The sequence below is a fragment of the Delphinus delphis genome, chromosome 3 (genome assembly GCF_949987515.2).
Source record: "Delphinus delphis chromosome 3, mDelDel1.2, whole genome shotgun sequence".
In the NCBI taxonomy this organism is placed as follows: domain Eukaryota; kingdom Metazoa; phylum Chordata; class Mammalia; order Artiodactyla; family Delphinidae; genus Delphinus; species Delphinus delphis.
In genome coordinates, this window is record NC_082685.1 from 144826489 (window position 1) to 144837651 (window position 11163).

Genomic DNA, 11163 nt, shown 5'->3' on the forward strand with positions numbered 1-11163 from the left:
ACAGAGTCATACATTTAAGCGTACTTTTCTGTAAATGTATTTGATGTCAAAGAAGTTTACATAATAGCAATCCTTTACAGGCAATCCAACTTCAAATAATAGAACCTCCGAATAACCTGAAGTTGTGTTTACCCTTGAACATTAGTTAATTAATTGAGAGCCTGGGATTCAGATCAGGTGGCTTGGGTTGGAATTCTGGCCCTGCCACTCCCTAATGGGAGATCTCGGCTATGTTACATAACATCTCTAAGATTCTGTTTTCTCATTCGTGGAGTAGGCAGATAATGATACCAACATAACTGAAGTGTCAAGAACACAGTCATCGGGCTTCCCTGGTGGCGCAGTGGTTGAGGGTCCGCCTGCCGATGCAGAGGACACGGGTTTGTGCCCCGGTCCGGGAAGATCCCATATGCCGCGGAGCGGCTGGGCCCGTGAGCCCATGGCTGTTGAGCCTGCGCGTCCGGAGCCTGTGCTCCGCAACGGGAGAGGCCACGGCAGTGAGAGGCCCGCGTACCGCAAAAAAAAAAAAAAAAAGTTTAAAAAAAAAGAACATAGTCATCTCTCAACAAATGGTTGCTAGTCCTCTCAGAGTTGCTATAACATCTCAGTTTGCATACAAATCTCAGTTGCTGAATTTAGATGTGCAAGAACTTCAACTTTCTGCTTCTGTACCTGGCCTTATTATTATTATTTTTTTAATTCTTATTCCTTTGGGCAGCAGAAACAATCTCTGTCATTTCAGTTTTCCTGCCCTCACCCTGGGATTATGTCTGGGATTCAGGTGACATCTATATTTCGCCACACTGTATCTGCTCAGCTGTTCTCACTCCCGCCTGATACGGGGTGGTGTCCACACAGATTCTGTCCGGCTCTTTCGAGTTCTCTTAGCTACTCCTGTGCTCCTCCGGGGAACATGGGGTTATTGTACTGCGCCTGTTCCTTGCCAAGGAAGGCTTGCCATGTGAGGCTCTCTCAGGCTGTCAGTCTAGATATGTGCACATTTTCTACTCTTGACCCACCAGCACCATATCTAGGAAAGTGGTTTGTCTTCCCCCCAGCCCTGCCCCTGCCTATCCTGCCTCAGCCGATGGAAGGAACCGGTCACAGTGACCCTTGTGTTAGCAGAATGGCTAAGCTGGTGTAACACAGGGTCTGAAAACCAAGAGAAGTGTATTTCTCTCTCTCCCACGTAATGATCTGGGCTGTAAGGGCTGTTGGGCAACCTGCTTCGTGACATCATTCAGGGAACGAGGCTCTTTCCATCTGATTATTCTATCACCCCTTAAAGTATGTATTTCTTCCTCTCCATGGTCAAAGTCAGACTCAGCCGTATTCATGTTCCACATCACAGGTTGGAGAAGTTCAAGCAAGTCATCCCTTTTAAGCAGGTGAGGCAGAAGTTACTCAGAACATTTCCCCTCACAATCTTTTGATGAGAGCTTATCTCACGACCACCCCACAGGCTTGTCCAAGCCTTTCTTCCGACTATGCTCTGTATATTTCTGGTAGATATAGCACCTTCATCATTCCCAGTGGTGTTTATTTTCCCTTTTCCATTACTGGGTGTCTGTGGAGAACTTGGCCTGCTCCTTAATTGGCTTTGACAGTGAAAAGATAATGGAAACTATGGAAGTAGAATCAACAAGGCTTGACAACCAATTATAAAGAGTTGGTGACTATTTTAGATTCCACGCATAAGTGAGTTCGTGTTTGTCTTCTGTGTCTGCCTTGCTTCACTCAGCACACACCAGCCCCAGGTTTAGCCATGTTGTTGAAATGGCAGGATTTCCTTCTTTTTAAGGGCTGAATATCATTTTGTTGTATATATGCATTATATCTTCTTTAACCATTCATCTCTTGATGGACATTTAGGTTGTTTTCATATTTTGTTTATTGTGAATAATGCTGTAATGAACTAAAATTAGTCAAACTCATAGAAGCAGGGGGTAATGGGAGGAGGAAATGGGGAGATGTTGGTCAAAGGGTACGAAGTTTCTGTTATGCAAGATGAATCAGTGCTCGACATACTAATGTACAGCAATGTGACTATCGTTAACAATATTGTATTGTATACTTTAAACTGGCTAAGAGGATGGCTCTTAAGTTTCTCATCACACATGCACACACACAAAAGAAGGAAAATGGTGACTATGTGGGGTGACGGATCTGTTAATTAACTTGATTGTGGTGATTGTATGTATATCAAGTTGTACATCTTAATTATATATAATTTTTATGTATCAGTTATATATCAATAAATCCAGAAAATGGTTGGTAACACAGAAGGAGGAATTGAAGTTTTGTTGTTGTTGTTGTTTTTAATGTTGAGCCTGGAGTGACATGAGCTGATATGGGAAATACCAGAAGAGAAACAGATTTAATGAGAATTAAAAAAAATAATAATCAAAATAATGATAATAACAATGTCTGGCATACATTATGTCCTGAGAATTTTGAATTTCTTACTCCATTCAATCTTCAAAACCCACTTACTTATTTACAGCCCTCCCTCGGTATCTGTGAACCCTCGTGGATACCAAAATCTGTGGATGCACAAGTCCCTCGCAGTTGGCCCTCTGTACCCATGAGTTCCACATCCGAGGATACAAAGGGCCAACTGTACGCGTTTTCCTAATTTAAGGATGAGGAGCCTGGGGGCACAGTGAGTTAACACAAATTGCCCAAGGTCGTGTGGCTTGAAGCAGCAGCACAGAAAGTGCATCTTGGCCCTGGAAATCCAGAGCCTCTACATGTAATCCCTATGCTATACTGTAACCCCTTCTATACTGAGAAGAATCTGATTTTAGAATTAGGGATGACTTATGTCTGGGAAGCTGGGAAAATTCAATGCCTAGGAGAGATGATGGCTGAGGGTGTCTCAACAATCGAGGGCTGGAATCATCTGGAAGCATCTCTTCATCTTTCTTTCATTGGTGTTGACTGCTTGCTGGGACCTAAGCTGGACTGTCAACCGGTGCACCAACTGGTCTTTGCATGTGGGCTGGGCTTTCTCACAGCATGGCCACCTTAGAGGATGTGGAGGTTTTTTATAGCAGCTAATGGAGAAAGTGTTTTATGTAACTTTGGCCTAACCAGCAAGCTACATGGAAGCTGCATCACTTTTCTGAAAGGTATGGTACTATTAAAATAGGTCCACAAATATTTTGATACTCCTTCCTTCAAAGAGTGGCACCTAGGCTGCTGCTGCCGTGACTCGGACTGCAGACCAGCACCGCCGGGCTGACAACTCCGCCGCTATGAAGACGTGAAGGAGTATAGCAACAGAGAGGAATTCGCAGAGGGATCCAAGATCAGTGAGACCAAGCATCAGCGGGATGACGCTAAAATGGTTATTAGAGGCTTGAGCTGGGATACAAGCAAGAAAGAGCTGACTGAATATCTGTCTCGATTTGGAGAAGTTGTAGACTGCACAATTAAAACAGATCAGTCGCTGAAAGATCAAGAGTATTTGGATTTGTGCTTTTCAAAGATGGTGATAGTGTTGCTAAGGCCCTGGAACTGAAAGAACACAAGCTGGATGGCAAATTCATAGATGTTAAAAGAATCAAAGCTTTAAAAGGGAAGGAACCCTCCAAAAAGGTTTTAGTAGGTGGATTGAGCCCAGATACTTTGGAAAAACAAATTAAAGAATATTTGAGGGCTTCCCTGGTGGCGCAGTGGCAGAGAATCTGCCTGCCAATGCAGGGGACACGGGTTCGAGCCCTGGTCTGGGAGGATCCCACATGCCACGGAGCAACTGGGCCCGTGAGCCACAACTACTGAGCCTGCGCGTCTGAAGCCTGTGCTCCGCGACAAGAGAGGACGCAATAGTGAGAGGCCCTGCGCACTGCAATGAAGAGTGGCCCCCGCTTGCCACAACTAGAGAAAGCCCTCGCACAGAAACGAAGACCCAACACAGCCATAAATAAATTTATTTTTTAAAAAAAGAAGAATATTTTGGAGCCTTTGGAGAGATTGAAAATGTTGAACTTCCACAGATACAAAAATAAATGAAAGAAGAGGATTTTGTTTTATTACATATACAGCTGAAGAGCCAGTAAAGAAATTGTTAGAAAGCAGGTATCATCAACCTGGTTCTGGGAACTGTGAAATCAAAGTGGCACAACCCAAGACATAGGCAGCAACAGAAGCAACCAAAAGGAGGATGAGATGCTGCAGCTGGTGGACGACGTGGTACTAGGGGTCGTGGCCGAGGCCGACAGAGCACTTGTGGCAAGGCATCCCAAGGGGGCGGCAATCACCAAAATAATTACCAGCCATACTAAAGGGGGATGTTGGAGAAAACAGGCAGAGATTGCTGAAGTAACCCATCCTGCAGGACGACATTGAAGATTGGTCTTCTGTTGATCTAAGATGATTATTTTGTAAAAGACTTTCTAGTGTACAAGACAAAACTGTGTCCAGCTGTGTATGGCCACCAAGTAGTTTTCTTTGTTTTTACTTTGTCTTTTGCTATCTGTGTTATGACTCGATGGGGATTTGTGTTTATACAAATTTTGTTTGTACGATTTCATGTTAAACCCCAAATAAAGGCTTCCTTGTGTGATTGTTTTTCTGCGCCAGGTACTAAAGAACTCTGTACAAGTGTAATTTCAAATAAGCAATAATTAAGGCACAGTTTGTTTTGTAGGGAGTGTTGATCCAGAGGGAGAAATTGTGGTGCTTTATGAATAGCCAGCTACAGTGTCTACCCTGTTCCCCTTTTTTGTTAGGTGTATTCTATGCTTTAAGGCTTCATTTCCCTGTTAACTGAGGCTTCCATCATACCTTTAAGTAATGTTGTTTCCTCTCTGTATATCTGGAGACTTTGTCATGAAAGTTTCTGTGGTATAGTTACAGTGTTGTGATTAGTGGAAGCTTTCTAGCAGACCATAAGCCTTCTGGTTATATTTTGAAAAGTAACTTTTTCTTTTTAATTTATTTTTCTTTTTTAAATTTTTGGTTGCATTGGGTCTTCGTTGCTGCATGCGGGCTTTCTATAGTTGCAGCGAGCGGGGGCTACTCTTCATTGTGGTGCACAGGCTTCTCATTGTGATGGCTTCTCTTGTTGCAGAGCACGGGCTCTAGGTGTGCGGGCTTCAGTAGTTGTGGCACGCGGGCTCAGTAGTTGTGGCTCGTGGGCTCTAGAGAGCAGGCTCAGTAGTTATGGCACATGGGCTTAGTTGCTCTGCGGCACGTGGGATCTTGCTGCACCGGGGCTCGAACCTGTGTCCCCTGCATTGGAAGGCGGATTCTTAACCACTGCGCCTCCAGGGAAGTCTGAAAAGTAACTTTTCAATGGCACAAAGCATGCTGGTAGCTCCTTTGATGAATAGAAAATATTTTACTTTGTTCTTGTCTCTGGAAAGACGTTTGTTATCATTCGCTGTATTCAGTGGTCTGCTAGAAAGATCTTTGGCTAATCGTAATACCATAACTTTGTTTTCTTGATTAAAATGTCCACATATACCCAGGGGAAAAACACTTAAACTGTGTTATGGGAGCTACAGTTTAAGAATATCAGATGTAGTTACATTTAACACAAGGATTTCGGCAAATAAGTATGAAGTTATTAAAGTTTGAACAAAAGTTAGATTAAAATATTTGAAGTAGTGGCTGAGTAGCTAACTTGTATACTATTCTATATTGGTATTCTATTGTATTCTAGTATTGTTATTATGTCACAGCAAGTACCAAACTGAACAAAATATTTTCTGTTGGGGCATTGTTAGGGAGCTATACTGGATGTTAACTGTGATGTGGTGTGAGTTCTTGGAAAAAGCCATGGTAGCAGGTATCATCATTTTTAGTGCAGTTAGTCATGAGCTCAGTAGTTAAGCATATCCGTATTCAGACATAAGAAGGAATCGTGGGCAAAGGTTTTCCTTAAATCTTATGTAAATGCAAATCTAAGTGTGACCAAGTCATGTCATTACAACAGGTCTTCCTGGTGCATTAAAGAGAAAAAAGGTTCAGCTCTAGATTTTGGAGGATGTCCTGGGTAAATTGAAGTTTTGAATTTTACATTCAGTGTAGTTATTGAATTTAAGGGCTTTGTCTTTTTTTCTGTGGTTCCGTGCTAGCCATTAGGATTGGCATACATATTCACATGTGGAATAGTTGACCTCACCTTCAACCAAGTGCAAATTTTTTTATACTAATGAACCCACCTTGTTTTGTTTTATTTGGTGCCTGCAACTTTCTTTGTTCCAATGATGTTCGTACTTGCTGGGCTATCCAGTTACAATGCTTTGGGGCTTGTTTTGCTTTTGTTTTGCCATTTGACCTTACACCTAGGCCAAGTACCAATGTTGGCTATTGCAAGGGATTGTTTAATTCTTTCAACACGCAACCTTAGGGAACAGAAAGCAGATTTTCACTTTATGCTGTCAAAGTCAGTAGGTGCAGTGTCTTTAGGGCAGTGAATCCTGTAAGTTCAAATTTATGATTAGGTGACACGTTGACATTGAGATTGTCCTTTCCCTGATCAAAAATGAATAAAGGCTTTTTAAACAAACAAACAAAAATTGGCACCTAATTTCCCTCCCTTGAGTGTGGAATGTACTTAGCGACTGACCTCTAATGAATAGAATATTGTAGAAGTGATGGTGTGTGATTTTCGAGATAAGGACACAAAGGCATTATGCCTTCTGCTCTCTCTCGAATCACTTGCTCTACCGTGATGCTCAAGCAATCCTATGGAGAGATTCACATGGCAAGAAAATGAGGCCTCCTGCCAGCAGCCATGTGAGTGAGCCATCTTGGAAGCAGGTCTTCCAACCCTAGTCAAGCCTTCAAATGACTATATCCCCTGCTGATATCTTGACTGAAACCTCGTAAAAGACCCTGAAACAAAAATCACCAGTTAAGCCACTCCCAAATTCCTGACCCGTAGAGATTATGGGTAATAAATCTTGGTTACCTTAAGTCACTAATTTGGGGGGTAATTTCTTGTGAAACGATAGGTGACTGATACACCGAGCCTCAGAGGTCATGGGACATCATTTGCTGCGTTCTATTGGTCAAGGGCTCAGATTCAAGGGGAGGGGACACTGGCCTAGGCACTCAGTGGGAAGAGGGTCAAAATGTTTGCAGACATGGTTTAAACTGCCATAGAATGTTTAGTTTAGTGTACTTGCAAAATATAATTGGGGAGACAGCCACCACATACCTAGCAATGCAAGTCCTTTGCAGCACATGTAACATTTGTAATTAAATAATCATTTGTGTAATTTCTGGATGGATTTCTGTTGTCCTGCCGGAATGTGGATTTGCATCTCTTTTGTTCCTTCCTATCCCCAGAGCCTTGCACAGTGCTTCACGGATACTACACGCTCACAAGGTATCTGTTGAACAAATGTACAAATCTTTAGGTGATCAGGATGTTATGAACGTATATATCTGGCCCTGGAAGTGTTTTTGTTTTTTGAATTGTTATCCCCAAATAAAATTTCTGAATAATGCTTGAAAATATATAACTCATTCTTTACATTTGTATAGGATATGCTACTATTTATTACATTCTGATTGTCTCAGTTTATAGCTTCTCAAAAAACAGCATGTGAAATAATTTTAGGAATTACATGGATGGAGTTTTAAACTTTTAATAGCTATGTGATTATTTTATTGCATGTTCAAAAGTGAAAAAAATACGAAGTGTGTGAATTAAAGGAAAATATTAGGTAAAGAATAGAATAGGTAACATGCAGACATGGTAAAAATTACAAAAGTTATGCTTAGATGACTCAAGTTGGGTAAATATCATGAGGCTGATCTTCTACAGTAAGACATGTAATCTGTGGTGGAGATCATTTCACCTCTGTTTTACGGAAGGTAAAACTGAAGTTTAGAAATTACAACATGGTGATTTTCCCACTCTTCCAGGCTACATGTAATGCACGCAACCTGTTTTAAACACTGCCTTTCAGTTCCCTGTAAACATATAGATATGAGGGTTGTACACAATCCCATCTGCTGACACATTTTACCTTTATCCCACCTGAACAAATGTGGAGACTTCACAGTTCTTAAATGATGACGGTGGAAGTCTTCACGTCAGTCAGTGAGATCAGATCTGTGACTTAGTGTTTCTTAGCTGTCTCTCATTGTTGCCACTTAGATATCAGCTAAGCTCATCTTTCTTCATCGGAATCTTGTAGCTCTGTTGAGTTTTAAGTGAAAGAGGCAAGCGACTAGACCTAGAGGTCATTTCTTGAGAGCCATTTATGGGACAGCGAGTGTATTTGTTTTCTATGGCTGCCTTAACAAATTATCATAAATTTAGTCACTTAAAATGAGATCAATGTATTAAGTTATAGTTCTGCCTGTCAGGAGTCTAGATACAGCATGGTCTTCTGCTTAGAGTCTCACCAGGCTGAAATCAGGTTTTGGCAGGGATGTGATCCTTTCTGGAGGCTCCGGAAATATATCTATTTCCAAGTTCACTTGGTTGATGGCAGAATTCAGTTCCATACCGTGGTAGGATTGAGGTTCCTGTTTCCTCACTGGTTGTTGGTTGAAGTTTATTCTCAGCTTCTAGAATCTACCTGCATTCCTTGGCTTCCTTCATCTTCAAAGCCAACAATGGTAGCTCAAGTTCATCTCGTGCTGTAACCTCTCCTTCTGTCTCATCTCTGCTTTCACTGGAGACAATTCTCAACTTTTAAGGACTCGTGTGATTAGATTGAGTGCACCCACAAAATCCAAGATAATCTCTCCATGTTAGAACCAGCTGTAGTCTTAATGACATCTGTAAAGACCCTTAACAGCAGTAACTGGATTAGTATTTGATTGAACAGCAGGGGACAGGAGTCTTGGGGGAACATCTTTAAAATTCTGCCTACCACGAGGAGTATCTTTATTTTTTTTTAATAAAAAGATTTTATTTAAAAAAATTTTTTTAACATCTTTATTGGAGTATAATTGCTTTACAATGGTGCGTTAGTTTCTGCTTTATAACAAAGTGAATCAGCTACACATATACATATATCCCCATATCTCCTCCCTCTTGCATCTCCCTCCTTCCCACTCTCCCTATCCCACCCCTCTAGGTGGTCACAAAGCACCGAGCTGATCCAGAGGGAGTATCCTGAACAGCAGCATATAGATACCTAATGACTCAGAAAACTAGTTAATTGCTCCATATACACCAAAGATTAAAGCTGAACCGGGGAGGGCATAATCAGAAAGAATATTCCTATTTAAACAGGGGAAGGAGGTGAGGCCACAGCAGTTACTGGTCCACAGTGATTCTGAAGCCTCCTGGGCAACTGTTGTCAGGTGTTCCCCCCTCTGGAAATAGGTAAAGTTCCTTGTTTCTGTCCCAGTTCTGCTCCTGGGAGTAGTTCCCAAGTCTGTTTCCCCCCATGGCTCTGGAAGATGTGCTATCTCATCATGCCCCTTGCCCATTTCTGATGAGGGAAAATACGCCATTTGGGGTCTTCTTATATATCCAGTCATCTCAGTCTCTCTCTCATTTTTTTTAAAAAATAATTTTATTTATTTTTGGCTGTGTTGCGTCTTCATTGCTGCGCGGGCTTTCTCTGGTTGTGGTGAGTGGGGGCTACTCTTCATTGCAGGGCCTGGGCTTCTCGTTGCGGTGGCTTCTCTTCTTGCAGAGCACGGGCTGTAGGCCCACGGGCTTCAACAGTTGCAGCACACGGGCTCAGTTGTGGCACGTGGGCCCTAGAGCACAGGCTTCAGTAGTTGTGGCGCATGGGCTTAGTTGCTCCACGGCACGTGGGATCTTCCCGGACCAGGGATCAAACCCATGTCCCCTGCATTGGCAGGCGGATTCTTAACCACTGTGCCACCAGGGAAGTCCCAGTCATCACAGTCTCTTGTTAGTCCAGGCTATAGGGACTTTGTCAATATGCTAAAAGCCTTTGTGTGTTTTTGTTCTGGGTTTTGGAAGGCAGAGGGTTTTCTATATTTGATTCTATTCCATTCCACCTGCCAAAAGTCACACCCATAATTCTTTCAAGCTATGTTTCTCTCTGCAGACATAATTACTGCTAATTTGGGAATTCCAGGCTGCTGTGGGAACGTGCTCGTAAGCTTCCCAGGAGCGCTTTTGTTGAGCAGTGTGAATTGTTTAAGTCCGCATCCTGCTTGAAGGCAGAGGGTGGACTTTTTGACCTCTCCAGGTCTCTATTAAGGATGAAGTCCTTAGGAAGGAATTGCCTGGAGCCTGTCAAGGGGCTGCTTTCCCTTGAGCTGCTCTGCTCTCCTTCCCTAAGTATAGACACACAGTCACAGTCATCACTTAGAGCCCCTTGAGAAGCCCAGGGGCGGTGCTGGGACTTGCTGGCCATCAGCGTCATTCACCATAATCCTTTGTCATCGGGTGAAGTCTCCCAGCCAGGCTCTGCCTTTTCCTTCACTCTCTCTTCCAGGCTATCGCTTGCATTCAGAAAATCTTGCCAATTGTCCTGGGAACAAAAGCCAGGAGACCCCTGGGAAGTGGGAGACCCCTGGGAAGAAGATGCCTGTCACCAAGTACATGCCTTAGTTGCTGCTGTCACCTGGAAACAACCACAAGGACTAAAGCAAGTGTGTGAATCAGGGGAGCGTGAAAAGCTGTGTCAGACCATCTCATGCTGGGAGTTCCTGAGTTGTCTGGGTCAAGGAGCCCCACCAATTGTCCGTCACTGTGTAAATTTGCCCAACGTCTGCTGCATACTTGGCAAAAGCACTGGTTTTCAAGGGCAACCAATGCCGGCAGGTAATCAGTATATCTGAAAACCCTCTTCTATTGGGAATGGCAAATACCTCTACAGCTCACTTCGTGCTGATCTCCTCTAGATTGAGTCTACTAGTAATATTTCTATTATGCAGAGCAGTTAAAAACACAAGGTTAATTCTGGGGATACAGAATAACTCTTTCTAAGTACCAGATCTATGATTTGGGTAGTTGCTACTTGGTGAATGCTAATATATGTCTATCTCTTCAGGGTGATTTAGGCTTTGGTTTGCAAACCAGGCAGAATAGCATTTTAAAATTATAGATTATCAGACACAGTGCCAGAAGTGCTTTGGATGGAGTCTAGAAACATGTGTTTTAAAAAGCTCTTAGGCATAATAGTTATATACAATTAGTTGCTCTAAGAAAGAATCCCTGTATTTTAGTGGCTTTATACAATTGAAGGGTTTTTCTTGCTCAAA

General features: G+C 42.6%; 1 pseudogene; it reads left to right on the forward strand.

Moving 5' to 3' along the window:
* The first annotated feature begins 3203 nt into the window (after window positions 1-3203).
* On the forward strand, window positions 3204-4286 carry LOC132422289 (heterogeneous nuclear ribonucleoprotein D-like; annotated as a pseudogene).
* The last annotated feature ends 6877 nt before the right edge of the window (window positions 4287-11163 follow it).